General features: G+C 41.6%; 1 protein-coding gene across 9 annotated transcripts in view; it reads left to right on the top strand.

The window, feature by feature from the left end:
- Window positions 1–15,580, top strand: part of CEP78 (centrosomal protein 78) — a 51,120-nt gene that overhangs the window by 12,054 nt on the left and 23,486 nt on the right. For 3 of the 9 annotated variants that reach the window (XM_063179940.1, XM_063179946.1, XM_063179947.1), the window contains one exon: window positions 4,127–4,268. The gene's annotated coding sequence lies outside the window, so the exon portion shown is untranslated. Of the gene's footprint in view, window positions 1–4,126; window positions 4,269–13,901; window positions 14,039–14,358; window positions 14,551–15,580 lie in introns of those variants that run through there. The other 6 variants (XM_063179942.1, XM_063179944.1, XM_063179941.1 and 3 more) reach the window with 6 other exon arrangements.

Genomic DNA, 15,580 nt, shown 5'->3' on the forward strand with positions numbered 1-15,580 from the left:
TTCTTTAAAGATGAAGATGGGAATTTTGGGATTTGGGAATTTTGCCATAATTCTCCTGTAAGAAAATAGTTGCTTTGACAAATTTAGTTTTAGGAATTATAACTTTCACTCCCACCTTCTTTGGAAAATGTGATTTCTGCTTCTAATTTCTACAGTAAATCCCTACCTATTAATGGCTTTGAGGTGTTTGGCTTATAGAGGAATTGGTCAGCCACCCAGTTTCCTAACTTAAATTTTAAAGGTCAGAAGAAAGGCCTTGTTTCACTGACCCTGTGGAGGACCTGTGGCACTAATCACATTTAAAGTATCTTGACTCAGTTTCCCTTTTAAAGTATTTAACACAGAATATGTTCCCCTATATTTACCAAAATTCAGCATCCTCTTTCCCCAGCTTAACTATAACAAAAGATTGTGCTGGGCGGGACAGTCCCTTCAGTCTGCATCAGTTCCCATTCACAGCTAATTCAGGTACTGGGGGTACCCTTTGTCTAGAGGAGTACTCCTTTTCAACACATTAGATGACTTTCCCTGATCACCCCTTCTATTCTGCTGGCATCTATTCCTGTCTGTTGAATCTCTATTTTGATGTATCTTTCAGGCTGTATTCAACAATTTACCTATGTCATGCATCTCACCCATCTTTGACAGCTTATTCTTTATGCCATCTGCAGATTGGCCTATAAACAAATAAGCCAGGTGGGTTTGCTCTGCAGGTGCCTTGAGGTCCAGATTTGTGTGTTTTCATGCAGCCTCTTTAAGCCTGCTCAAGAAGTCTGTAGGGGTTTTATTTCTGGTCTGTTTTGTTTTTTGTTTTTTTTTTTTTTTTTTTTGGTTGTTTTGTTTTGGTTTTGTTTGTTTGTTTTTTGTGCCTTCATATAATTTCAACCAAGTCACTGCTTTAGGAATGGCATATTTTAGGCCAAGTAATATCCAATTCTGATAACATTTTAACTTTGCCATTTGTTCTGCCACATAAGGGTCCCACCCTTGGTCAGTTAAAGGAAAAAATATTGTTAACTGGCCGTTGAAGATTTCCAGCTGTAATTAGAGTCTCTGTAGCAGATATAACAGCCTTATCAACCATCTATTTTTCTGTTTCATCTAATAATGTGTCTAGCATTACATTCAGATCACTCCAATCTGGGTTTTGTGTCTTAATAGCCCTATTAACAAGATTAGCTACCTTCTCTGGATTGTCTCTTTATCGTCCAACTGAGGCTTTCCACTGTTGCAGTTTTACCAGAGAAAACAGTGTTTTTATTAAAATCACCCTTTGATTCCCAACAGCTCAGCCAAACGGTGCTTGTATGGCAGACTCTTCCCTTTCTGACTCCTCCTTTTTAGATCTGATATGTTTTGCTACTGGGTCGGGTGTTTCCATGGCCTCTTGGGCTGCTTTCCCCCTTTTCCTTCTTACTAGTGGCTGCAGCAGCTTTGCCCTCGGTTTCATTTTCCGAGGAGCTAGCTATCTGTGTGGGAAGCACCGCGCTGACTTCCAGCGCAGGCGGTTCCGCGGGGTGTCACCGGGGCTGAGGGCCGGCAGGGGCCTGCTCCCGCGGCGCTGCCGCTCTCCGGCCGGGCCGTTCGGGGGCTGTGGCGCCCCTGCCGCTGTCTCCGCTGCTGTCACCAGAGCCGCGGCGGGCACAGACGGCGGTGGCAGCTCTCCTGCCCACCCCACCAGTGTAGGGGACAATGGGGGCGGCAAGGGTAGATGCTGCTCCCCCCTCCCCGCGCAGAGCGGAGCCGCCAGATCCATGTCAGTCGTGGCGAGCTTACCAACACGGACCGGGCTAGCAAGAGGCTCCTCCTTCTTATCCTTTGTCTTTACTCTTGAAACCATTGTAAAACAGCCTTCTCCAGGTTTGTATGCATCTTCTCTGAGACCGAAGTTTTGATAATTCTGTTATTAATTCACTTTCTAGGCTGACAAAGTGAGGCCACGCCCCTCCTCCTAATTTTTGGATCAGTCAGATTTCTGTACAGAGTCAAAGTAATTATTTCGTGATAACAGGCATTCCCCTGCTTGCCAGGAAATGCCAATGCTTTAATATAAAATCTAACACGGAGTCATAGGCTATGTGCATGCCTTTATTGGAAGATACACATCCCATGTTTTTACTTATAAAAAGAAAAAAAAAAAAAACGCTGAGAAAAGAGCTACTAGCTGAAGACTCTGACCTGGGATTTGAACACACACTTTCCACTCCCAAAGCAAATTACTAAGCTTTGTGCAATCCTTTTTGGAATTCAGTATAACCACCTTCATAAATATGTGGAGCTCAAATTTACAGGAAACCATTTTTGGTTCCACTGCTGGAAGTAGAATCTAGTATCTAGCTGCTTGACTGGTCAGGGACTTTTTTGATGTTCCAGCTTAATGTGTCTGCTCGTGGGCTATTTATTCACCATGTAGGGGGCACATGAATTCAACAGACTCTGTGCCCCAGGTCCCTGTCTTCTTTAGAATCCTTTTCCAAGGTATTTTATCACAGCTTTTAATTTGTATTTGTTTTCTTGGAACCTAGACAGTTACTTTGATCAATAGAATTAGCTACCCGATATTAGCTACTCAATATTAGCTACCCAATATGGTCTAAAACCCCAAATCAACATCTTTCTGCTGGTCAGGAGAATGTGTGAACAGAGTTGAGTGCACTGACTTTGTTCAGTGCTTGCATTCCTATTTTGGTAGTACAGAAAGGCATTTTCTCTATACAGTAAATTACAGTAGCATCATCAATATGGATAATAGCTTTGACCAATTTGAGTAAAAAAAAGAATCTCTTATTACCAGACATGAGAAAAAAATAAAAAAGTTTAACAGTTATTATTACCTCCCTGAAAAAAATGCATCATCCTCCATATTGAAGCTACTGATTTTCCACAAAACTGATTGCTAGTCTGTCAATTTGTTTCATTAACTTTAAAGCTAAATTTAGAAAGAAAACCTACCTGCAAAGAAAGACTGAAATATGATGGAAGATTTTTAAGGGAATATGGTTCCAAACAAGTATGCCTTCTTTTGGAGTTTTTGAAACAAGTCAGAGGAGAACATTTGATCTTGGGTCAGACAGCATCAGTGTAGTCTTCACAATGATGTCATGTTGTGACAGTGGAATGATTTCATGTTGCTATCTACCAACTTGAGACAAGAGCCATTGCATTCAAACCACTTTTCAGGTGCTTTGATTCATTCCTGCCTTACTGCTCTTTCCCAGTTTTCTCAGGATTGCATACTTGCACATCTCTACATGCATCTTCCCAGTTCTAGCTTTCTCTCACTCTTTTGTTTTTTTCTTTTTTTTTTCAATTAATGAAACCATCGCTTGAGAAAATAATATAGATTCTGTTTACTACTCAGTGCAGTATATTCTCTTGTACTTTTTGGGGTAACTTGATCTTTTACAACCGTGATGGCAATTGTATGTAACTCATTGTCCAAAAAGATTTTATATAACAAATCAGCCTGCTACTGCATTAATTTTTATATGTTTCATTCACTCTATTTCTAAATTTGCTTTGCTCCTCTGACCTGGCTAGTAATAGAGTGGGCAGTATTGACTTTCGCTACCAATTGCTCTATACTGTCCCTGGTGATGCTGTTCCAGCAGATATCCATTTGCCTCTGTTATACAGATATTAAGTTATCTTTAAAGATATATGGCAGTTCTGGCATAGAGGTGGTATTCCCCCGTTTAGTATTCCCACTAAAAAAAAGAAAAACATATGCTTCTCCCTTTTCCTTTCATCCAACTGGAGGCACAAAAGGCAAAGATCATGGGTTAAGAACAATTTACAGCAATGAGATAAGAGAACAGTCACTGCAACAATATTAATAATAGAAGTGTACAAAACAGAGTGATTCACATGCAAAAATGCTCACTGCAGACCCCATGACAATTAACACAAGGTGGCTTCTGCTACATTTTCTCAACTGGAAGAAACCCCATCTTGCCAGAAGAGAGTCCCTTTACCCTGCCCTGTCAATGATATCAGGTCATAGAGAATAACCTTTTTGTCCTAGCCATGCTCCTCCTAGCTACCACAAAATTTAATCCTGTCTTGGCCAGAATCAGAACAATGGCCAATTAGAAACTATATTTTTGAAATTGTTCTTACTTTTCAGAAACTGCAAAGACTGAGAATCCTGTACGACTTACATTTTCCCAAACACAGGCACTGGTGTTGCCTCACGCAACTTGATGTGGGAGGAAGAAGGGGAGCTGGGGATGAAGGACTGAAGTTGAAGCTGGGAAGAAAAGGGGTAGGTAAGTGTCTTTGAGTTTTACCACCAAGAAAATTAATCTTTCTCAAGATGAGTCTTTTTTACCTATGATAATAATCAGTAAGCTGTAACTCTGTCTTTATCTCAGCCTATGAGCTTTTCTATCTTATTTTATCTTCCCTTGTTGTGTGTAAGAGTAGTGAAAGAGCACCTGGGTAGGGTGGGTGTCCAGCAGTTAGTCAAGGTCAATACAACATGTACAGCATGGGTGCCAAGTGGACTAAAACTTGAGCCTTTGTTAGACTTTTAATGTGGTAGCGTCAAATGAGCTGGCACTATATCCAACAACTAAATAATTTAAATAATGACTAAAAATTCCAGCATCGCCATGTCATTAAACTTTAAACTGCATCAGAAACAATGTCAGTATAGTTTATATCTGCAGTGTTGTGTTGGTTCTCCTAGCAAGCTGGAGATCTGAATTTACAACATATTGGTGCTCAATAATGTAAAGAAACTGATCTATTAATAACATTACATAAAATACACCGAAAGGTCTTTCATACAGTGGATTTATATTCAGCAGTTAACACATGGAGAACACACAGAAATGCCATTCCTAGAATTACAGAATCATAAAATGGTTTGGATTGGAAGGGATGGACATGGCTGCCTGCTGTGTGCTGCAAGTGCGCATTGCTGGGTCATGTCCAGCTCCTCGTTCACCAGCACCCCCAAGTCCTTCATGACAGGGCTAACCTTGATCCATTCTCTGCCCAGCTTCTGTTTGTACTAGGGATTGCACTGGACTGGATTCCTCTTTGATATTTTTCTCTGCTGGTACAAAGATTTACGTATGACTTCTCTAGCGAAAACTGAAATTGGGTGTTCAAGCTGAATAAGCTGAAAGCAGGGAGAAAAGGCCATGAATTAACGTTGAGCAGAACAGGGGGGAAAATGAGTGAGAAAAGAACAATCTACTTCCAGATTGTGATATTATTGGCAGTGAAATCCAAGGGAAAAAAAAACCCCTTACTTGTTTAGGCAATTCTTAAGGACCATCAAATAAATACCAGCTTAAAACAAGGACACTTTATTCTATTTACTCCTACTCCTATATTTCTATACTCCTAGTCTTCTATATCTATACTCTCACTTCTTCATTCTATGTCTCCTCCTACCTCCACGTGAACTGAATGTGATGCTGGATTTTGTCCTTTAACACTTTTCAAACAATGACCCTAAGATTGGCTGGGTGCCAGAGTACTTTTTTTTCTGAGCTGGACAAATATTTTGGTAATTTAATATATCACTACTGTGAAAATGGGTTTTTCCTTGCCTACAATTTTGAAAAAAATATTACTTTTCTGGGAAAATTGGATGTTTTTCTTGTTGTTTTCTAAATGCTATCAACCATATATACATTTTGGTTAATTTCTAAATTCCCAGTCTTCCAGTCTTCTATATGACTATCATCTTGAGAAAGTTCAAGCAGTAGTGCAGAACCTTTAGTAAATCAAGTGAGTTTTCTTACTGTAATAGACAAAGTCTCCTTATCTAATTTTTGTTCAGTTTTTAGTTTGGATTCTATAGAATAATGCCAGCTCTTACTTCTGAAAAACTTCACTCCTCCAAAGCTTTTAAACAGTAATATTAAAATTTTGCTATAGTTTTTTTACTTCATCCCAACTGCCTCATCTTACCAAAACAGTGTTATTTCAGGCTCTTTTAATAGTTAAGACATGTTAGATGAATATTGTATGACCTCTAGAACAGCATCCAGCACAGTATTAAAATCCTCTGTAAATAAAAAGAAGGTAAATCTTCCCTGGAAGAGAGCTAATAACCAGAAAATTTGTTATTATATGTACTATATGAAGAAAAGTGATTCCATATTAAAAACCATTTTTGTTGTCATTTTGTCTTTTTCTTCTTTCTGAAAAACCACTACCACTGAACTCAAACAAATGGTTTTTCATAAAGTATAGGCCAAAGATGAAGACTACCACAGAAGAGGTATTTCTTTCAACAAAATAGGTGTTCATGGGAGCTTATTATTTTTGACTGAGGAAGCATAGGAAAATTTGGCACCAAAAAATTATTTTACTCAGAATGCAAAATACACTAAGACATGATTAGATGCTTTTATAATGCTTAACTCAAACTTAAAGCTCAAAAGGGAGTTCTAGGAATTGTCATTGATTATCAGCCAGTTGTGCTTTAGCTGCTGAAAATGCCATTGAATGCTGACAGTCACCAAAAGGGTGCTGAAAATAGGTCAGAATGCATCCTATTTGTTCTAAATCTAAATGAACCTGTGGGCTGCAGGTACAATTTCCATTGCAGTTTTTTCCATGGCAAGAAGTATCTTGTGGACTTAGGGAAAACTCAGAGACTGGGTGACTGAAACAGTCATGTGGTCGAGCAGCTGCTTTGCAAGAAGAAATCAGAAGGACCAGCTCAATTTAATGATCTTTTACTTCTCTTTTTGATGGAATGTTGTGTCTAGAAGTCTAAAATGGTCAATGGATTACCCTGACAGGAAATCTCAGAAAGTATGAAAAAAATTCTGAGTCAGAGCAAGGTCATTTAAAGTTGCACAGGCATGTGCTGTTAGCAGAAAATAAGAATTCAATATTGTCCTGGTTCTGGCCAGGACAGGGTTAATTTTTGCAAATCATAAAATGGTTTTGGTTGGAAGGGGTGGACATGGCTGCGTGCTCTGGGTGCAAGTGTGCATTGCTGGGTCATGTCCAGCTCCTCATTCACCAGCACCCCCAAGTCCTTCATGCCAAGAGGAAGCATGGCTAGGGCATGAAAATTATTCTGTACCACCGCAGATAATTTTTTCAGATGGAAGGGAAGGGGCCCTTCTGTTTTGGGTGGCTTGGTGGTAGTGGGGAATTGTTGTGTGGTGAGCAATCATGTTTGAATGGTTTGTCTCTCATACACTATTATTAATATTGTTGCTGTTATTGTTTGTTTTCCTGTTTCATTTGCTGTTTCCAGTAAATGGTACTTATCTCAGCCAGTGATCTTTACCCTTTGAACCTCCAATTCTCTCCAGCAGGGTTCTCTCACACAGGGAGGTGGAGGAGAAGGGTAGTGAGTGAGCAGTGCATGGTTTTGACTGCTTCAGTGAGAACACTAAATAGGGGAATACCATTCCTAAACCATGACAAATATATATTGAGTAAAATTTCGAAAGTAATTAAACTAGTAATGATGGAATGGTGAACAGGAGAACTAAAAGTATTATTGTAATTATGCACTAAATAGTTAATTAATGAACTCAATTTCCTGACTTGGTCCAATTGTACCCAGCATAGCTCTGGCAACTCCAGGTCTGGCAATGGAAGTCATATTAGAACATTTTCTGCCTGTGCTGATAGTTGCCTTTGGTTGGTCTTCTTCTGGTCAAAGACCACAGCATTCAGAGGGGATACCTGGCTGTTCAGCAGCAGTGCCAATTACAGTAGCTCTCTGGGTGTCTTGCTTCTTTAAAGTGCCTGGGAGATGTTTTACTTCAAAAACTTGGTGTTCTTCAGGCTTTAGAATCCCCTTGCAACGTAATCTTATTTGTTAATGTAACAAATCTTGAATGAGGACAGACAATATTCCTCCTTTAAAATTCTATTTGAAAGTATATATTTTTATATATACCTATTTTATTCTATGTGATTGAGTATGTTGTTACATACATTTAACCAGCAGATAAAAAACATATTTCTTTATATAAGTTATTGGTATATCTATCTCTTGATAGAGCTGTTGACCACTACCCTCTGGATGTGACCATCCAACCACTTATCCTTTTAACAGTCCAGTCACCAAATACATCTCTCTCCCATTTAGAGAGAAGGATGTTGGCAGGACTGTGTCAAAAGCTTAACAGAAGTCCAGATAAATGGCACCTGTAGCCTTTCCCCTGTCCACTGATGTAACGACTCCATCATATACCACTAGCTTTGTCAGGAAGACTTGTCTTTGATGATGAAGTCATGCTGTGTGTCTCGAGTCATCTCCCTGTTCTCCCTGTGCCTTAGTGCAGCTTCCAGGAGGATCTGTTCCAGGATCTTCCCAGGCACAGAGGAGGGGCTGACAGGGTGATAGTTACCAGGGTTCTTGTTTCTGCCCTTTATAAAGATGGGCACAATGTTTCCCCTTTTCCAGTCCCCTGGGACCTCACATGATAGTCATGACTTTTCAAACAGCATGGAGAATGACTTGGCAACTACCTCAGTGAAATTGCTCAGAACTCTGGAATGTATCTCATCAGGTTCCATGGATTTATATACATTCAGGTTCCTCAGATGGTCACAAACCTGATCTTTATTTACAGTGGGAGGGACTTTGCTCCCTCAGTCCTTATCCTGCTGTACATCCACTTGAGAGACGTGAGAAGAGAGGTTGTCATTGAAGACTGAAAGAAAAATACTGTTGATTACTTCAGTCTTCTCCTCATCCCTTGATACTAGTTTTCCAGCATTGTTTATCAGGGTCTCTGGCCTTTGTGTTTTGCTTAATATATCTGTAGGAGACCTCTTGTTATTCTTTTCATCCCTTGATAGGTTCAGTTCCAGCTTTGCCTTGGCCTTCCTCACTCCATCCCTACACAACTGAATTTTATCTCTATATGCTTCCAAGGTCACCTATTCTTGTTTCTACTGTCTGCATTTCCTTTACTTTGACCAGCAGTTTCCTGCTCAACCATGCCAGTCTCCTGCCTTCCTTGCATCATTTTTTACTCCTGGGGATTGATAGTTTTTGTGCTCTATAGATTAATTCCTTAATGATTTGACAGCTCTATTCCGCATCTTTGTCCCTGAGGGCAGCCTTTTAGGCTTGGATGGTCACATCCAAAGGGTAGTGCTCAATGGCTCAGAGTTCTGTGTTACAAGTGGTGTCCCTCACCAGTCCTTATTGGGGCAGCGTTATTTAAGATCTTCATTAATGACATAGACAAAGGGATTGAGTGTTTCCTCAGCAAATTTGCTGATGACACCAAGGTGAGGGGTGCTGTTGCTACATCTGAAGATGCCATCCAGAAGGACCTGGACAAGCTTGAGAATTGGACCCATAGCAATCCCATGAGATTTAACAAGACCAAGTGCAAGGCTCTGCACCTGTTTTGGAGCAGCCCCTGGTTGCAGCACAGGTTGTGGGATCAACAGATGGAGACCAGCCCTGGGGAGAAGGACTTGGGGTTGCTGGTGGATGGGAAGTTAGACACGACCCAGCCATGGGCACTCCCAGCCCAGAGAGCCAAACATGTCCTGGGCTGCATCCAAAGCAGCGTGGGCAGCAGGGGAGGGAGGGGATTCTGCCCCTCTGCTCTGCTCTGCTGAGAGCCCACCTGGAACCTGCATCCAGCTCTGGGGTCCCAGCACAGGAAAGACATGGACCTATTGGAGAGAGTCCAGGAGAGGCCACCAGGTTGATCAGAGGGATGGAGCACCTCTCCTGTGAGGAAAGGCTGAGAGAATTGTGACTGTTCATCCTGAAGAAGAGAAGGCTTTGGGGTGACTTAATCACAGCCTTCCAGTACCTGAAGGGAGCCTACAAGAAAGATGGAGAGAAACTATTTACAAGAGCATGTACTGACAGGACAAGGGGGGATGGCTTTAGACTGAAAGAGAGCAGGTTTAGATTGGATATTAGTAAAAAATCCTTTACTGAGGGTGGTGAAGCACTGGAACATGTTGCCCAGACATGTTGCAAATGCCCCATCCCTGTGGAAGTTTTCAAGGCTAGGCTGGATGGAGCTCTGAGCAAGCAAATCTAGTAAAAGATGTCCCTAGGCAGGGGGGCTAGAACTAGATGATGTTTAAGGTACCTTCCAACCTAGACCATACTATGATTTTATAATATCTGACAGCTACCTTAATGAAAACCCATGTTTTCTATCTTTTCTCAGCATTGTTTCTGAAAGTTAGTATATATTTCAAAATTAGTGTATAGTAATTACTACTGTTGCTGTTACTTACTCTGGCAGTTGAGACTGTGCAGATCTGTGTAGTGAATCAGAAGTAAATGACAAACTTTGTGCAATGAAACTGCTGAAATTGTTCCCAATATAGGAGAAAATTTAGGATCAAGGACAGTTAGCTAAAAGTGTGTTCTTTTCCTGCACATAAGACCTTTCAGCTTAACTTCAGAAGGAAAAAAAGATGTTCTTTCACATATGTTATATTACATATTTAATTTATATGCTTATGTGCACAATTGTACATAATTATACATGTTATATATTTTCTTCTCTATACAATGATATATATTGTATGTATGATATCTTATTGAATATATATTATTGCAATGGTCCATAATGTTGTTATTTTTGTTCATGCTGCCTTTCTATATCCTCCATACTCAGTATTTACCCATCTCCTAACTTTAGGGAATTGCATTTCTAGGTGAGTTTTTCAGTGTTGCATCTTGTTGCAGTTATGACTTTCAGAATTCGTCTAGATAATTTTCAGTGCAACTTTTGAAGGAGTAATCATTTCTTTTCAACGACTTTTGTATCTACATTGTTGATATAGTTAAACAGCAATTTTCAAAAAGAGAAAATAAATTTAAAGTAGGAAAAAGGGAGATAGTGAATAACAAGAAGAGACAAAAGGAGAGCAAAGGTTTTCTGTACATATCTGACAGTGAAAGAAACAACAATCTTTTGAGAACACAAACCAAGCCGGTGGTAGATAAATACAAAAAAAATCTATTTCCACTGAACAAGTCCTGCTTTGCATTTCTGTCATTGTTACATGGATGTGGAGCTTCCAAGGCTACAAAAAGGAGTGCTAATACATGGAATGGAGGTAATCATCAGATTCTGCAGGGAGACAAGAACTGAATCTATGTCTATGCCCCAAATCTTGTCCAACCCAAGATTTCTAAGACAAGGAATATTCAGCACTTTCTCCCTCCTTGGTCCATAAAGTATTTTCTACTTCCATCTTGGCCAAGTTTCCTCTTTTGAAGCATATTTTCTTACCATTGTTTCAATTTCCAGTGCCCAGTCCATGTTGCAAGAGGTTTTGTACAATTGAGGATTACCAGAAAAAGTTCTGTCTTCAAACCGAGTTTCATACCTTTTTGGATCCCTTGGTGTGAAAACAATGACTTTTCTTTTTAACTTGATGTGCTTTTAGGTTGCCCTGAAGTAGACATTGAAATTCTGCCAGTTTGTCACATTCAGTGTGTGTTGAAGGGTCAAGTCCTGTTATGATATAATGCAAATAATAAGGAGCACTGGGCACTTATGCAACTATGAGCTTCCAATAAAATATGATAAAGCTATCTAATAATGCCAGAATGAAATAACTATTTCCTCCATGCTTTAAGCAGATTTATGGGCTCTTCCAATACAGCTTTGCTTGATGAACCTTGCCACCTAGGAACAAAGGACCCACTCAGGCTTCTGGACAAAAGCTATACAGAGCTGCCCTGTCAGCAGCTTTTTAAATTTGTCAAATATTTCTGAAAATTTTGTTTTTTTCCTTTTTTGCTCTTAGCATTCAACCCCACTGGCATTCTGCAGAACAGAGGAAAATAATTTTTAGTTATTTTGTTTTGGAATCAGACAGCTATTTAAAGCCAGCTTGGAAGCAGACTTTAAAAGGCTAGATAGGAGAGTTAAAAAAAAAGAGAAAGGACAATGTGAAGTGGTTCCTTTAACACATCCTTACTAGGCAGTAAGTGATAATGTGGAAGAACACCAATCAAGTAGGATACCTTCCAGACATCCTCATAAAGTCAAGAGAAAACATCTGCTGCCCACCCACTAACAGGGTAGAGTGCACAGCCCCTTTTTGTCTCCAGATGTCTCCAAGAAAGATAACATTGGTTATGGTCTGAGACTGAGAAATGCTTGTACTGTTGAATCAGATGAAAAAATTAAATTATACATTAACAAAAAAAATTTGCAATAGCATATGGCCTAGAAGGATACAGGAAGAAAATAGTGAGAACAAAAATCACTTAAATTCAGCAAAATGATGACTGGCGAAGAAGACATCATTTGCCAAAGTGACAGAATTGGGTCTGTTTGGGACTGTTCTCTCCAGAGACATCTGGTATCTCACCAAATTACTTTATGCTTTTGAAGCTCTAAAACAGCAAAGGGAACTACCTTTGACTACAAAAGAAAGTAGTGATTATAGTTGCAAATGCAGTACATATGATATATTCCAAAATAAATGAGATCTCTAACCAAAGAGAAAACATAAAACAACAGTAAAAATTATGTGGTATATGGGCTCTTCTCCCTGTTCACTGTGCCCTGCAGAGGCTCTGGGTGATGGCTGGCATTCCAGGACTGTGCCCTTTGTTAGGCAGGAGGTCAGTGTGCCTCCAAAGCTTGTTGTTTGGGGCTGCAGCTGTTTCCCACCAGCCAGGGCACAACCTGCAGCCAGTGCAGGACTTCAAGCTACCTGCACTAGGTGTGTTCTGCAACAAGTCTGTGGGCTTGCTGCAAGGCCCACACGTGGGAGACCGGAATGCAGAAGGAGACATCATCACAAGTACCACACAAAGCCTGTGTTTAGGGCCTACTCAATGATTGATATACACAGAACACTTCTGATAATCCTCCCTTTTGGAAGGTGTACCAAAAGCTCTGTGTCATGTATACCAAAATTCTGTGTAGCAAAAAGCCCCCAACCCAATCCAAACAAACAAACAAAAAAAAAAAACACCCCAAACAAAACCACCCCCCCCACCCCCAAGCTAACAAAACCAAAACCAACCAACCAACCAAAAAAAACTAATCGCCCCAAAAGCCCCACCCAAACCTAAATCAAACAAAAAAAAAAAATAGAGTTGCAAATAGAAAACAAATCTAAAGGACTGAATCAAATGCTGAGGAAATGGACACTTAACAGTATTTTTTAAAGAAAACCAAGGGTCGTAGGGAGCAACTTGAAGCAGTTTCTCAGCAAGAATTTGAATTGCAGTTTTGGAGATATCTGTGTAACTAAGTAGCATGAACAATAAACCTTTAAAAGTAAAGATTCTTGAAAATATATTAATTTAATTTTGCTTGAGTTTAGTCTGTGACACCAAGATTTATGGCAAGCACAGGGAATATTTTGTCATACAGTTATGGAAACATTGGTTTTGCCATTTCACTGATAATGGTCCTATGTTTGTTGTCTTTTACATTGAATTCCTCAAATGTCACAGTGAAACATTTGTACAGATGGTGATGTCAGCCTTACTGAAATAAGTCTTGTTCTGGTACACTTGATAGCTATTAAGGTGCTTCAGTTGCTTCTGATGTCAGTCAGAGACAGCGAATAATTCCATCTGCGTAAACACAGTGTCCTCTGAATGTCCTAGCAGCCTGTCTAGTTTCTGTGGAAAGCTCTCTGGAGCTTGCTCACCTTAAGAGTTTAAATCCCGCTGCCTACGAGCGGATTACAAGCATAATTTTTTAAATAACCAAATTGCTCTTAGTCATCAACCTACAGTAAAAATTTTTCCTAATTAGCTGGTGTCCCTATCTGTGAATGAACTGCAAGTCCTAGGAGCAGCACCTGGACTCCATTTTGAGTTATTCTGCCCTAAATGTCACACCGTATAATGCACTGTACTGAATGCTAATGAAAACTCTGTGTAACCTAGCAACCTAATGGCAAACACGGCTGTGAAATACGAGTTTGTTACCCTGTTGGACGGCTCAGGCCGCCTGGCTGTGGCTACTGCTGTATATCAAAACGTTTCCCTACCTGTGGAGCTCCTACATCGCGTGCTTTGCTGACGGAAAGCTGAAGCAGTGCCTGCTTTCTTCTAGCACTGCGTCGTTGGCTTTTGGTTTGTCTTATGAGTTTGGGGTTTAGGCGGGTTTTTTTTGTTTGTGTTTGGTTTTGTTTCTTGGGTTTTTTGGGGGGGTTTTGGGTTGTGGTTTTTTGGTTTTTTTTTTTTTTTTTTTTTTTTTTTTTTTTTTTTTTTTTTTTTTTTTTTTTTTTTTGTTAGGGTTTTTTTTTCTGCCTTTGTTTCTGTTTGTTTTTCTTCAGGAAAGGGAAGCGGTACTCTCTTGCGCGGTACTGTTGCTATGTAACACCCCCGCCGTCCCGACGGCCGGGCGCGGCCATTTTGAACGCGGGTGGGAGGGCGGCGCGGCGGCGGCCAATCTGGGGCCAGGCTCGCGCGCCACGCGGCGGCCGCTCCAACGGCGCCGGGCCCAGGCGCGGGGTGCGGGAACGGCGCTCGCTGCCAGGTGACAACGGGTAGCGGTGCGCAGTGCCCGGTGACGGCGGGTAGCGGTGCGCAGTGGCGGGTGACGGCGGGTAGCGGTGCGCAGCGCCGGGTGACAGCGGGTAACGGTGCGCAGCGCCGGTTAGCGGCGCCTAACAGCGGTAACGGCGGGCGGAGGCGGAGCGGGGTGCCCGCGGAGCGAGCCGTAGTCGGTTCCGGGAAGATGGGGCCGTCAGGGCCGGGGGTGGCGGGGCCGTTGTGGGCGCGGGAGCGACCCTGCTGATGTCTGTTCCAGGCCGCCTCTGCCAAGAGCCCTCGAGGTGGTGGCGGACAGCCCAGCCCTCTGTTGATGCCCGTTCAGTGGTGTGCGGTCTGAAGTGATTCCCTGAATCGGTGTCGGTCTTGAGTCGGTGTAGCATAAAAGCCCCGCTATTATTACCCCGGTGCTAACCGTAGCTGTCTGTCGCTGGGTGCTGCGTTACATCCTTAAACGCAGTTGTGCACCACGTCCAGTGACGGGTGCCGGGCCCCGGCAGGGCCCCAGGCCGCGCTTGGCAAGGCGCGCCCGCCCAGGGTGAGCGCGGCTCGGCCTCCCCGTGTGCTGCGCAGGTCGGCATTGGCCGTGGCTGCTGCTGGCAGTGCTCCTGGGTGCCGTTTGGCCGCCCTGTAGACATTTAGCCAGCTGGTTATTTTAATCGCTACAAACTCACAGGTTCCAGAAAACTCCTAGCATGGAGCTGGATTTTTCAGTTTTACTGTGTGCTGTATATTTCTCGTAATTTGTGGCCAGCTAGTGTGATTTCTTGGATCCGTATTGAGTAGATAAGTATGGTCTGTATACATTCTCAGAACCACTCAGGTCAAAGGTGGTATCAGGTTGGTTGCACCTTCAGTGCAGAAGAGTTCAAATTTATATAGTTTTCCTTTTGGAAAGCTTTTGGGTCTGATTAGTTTGTTCTTTTTGTCTCTTCCTACGGGTTAAACTTCAGCGGTAGGGCCAGGAGCTCCTTTCTTCAGTTAGAGGTGGGATGTTAAGATGTTGCAGTGAAAGCCTCCATGAAGAGAATATTGCTTAAGCTCTGGAGAAAAAAGGCTAATATTTTGCACATTTATACATTACCAGAAGCCATTGGTGCCTTAAACCTGAGGTCATTTTCC

Source organism: Melospiza melodia, chromosome Z (assembly GCF_035770615.1).
Source record: "Melospiza melodia melodia isolate bMelMel2 chromosome Z, bMelMel2.pri, whole genome shotgun sequence".
NCBI lineage: Eukaryota > Metazoa > Chordata > Aves > Passeriformes > Passerellidae > Melospiza > Melospiza melodia.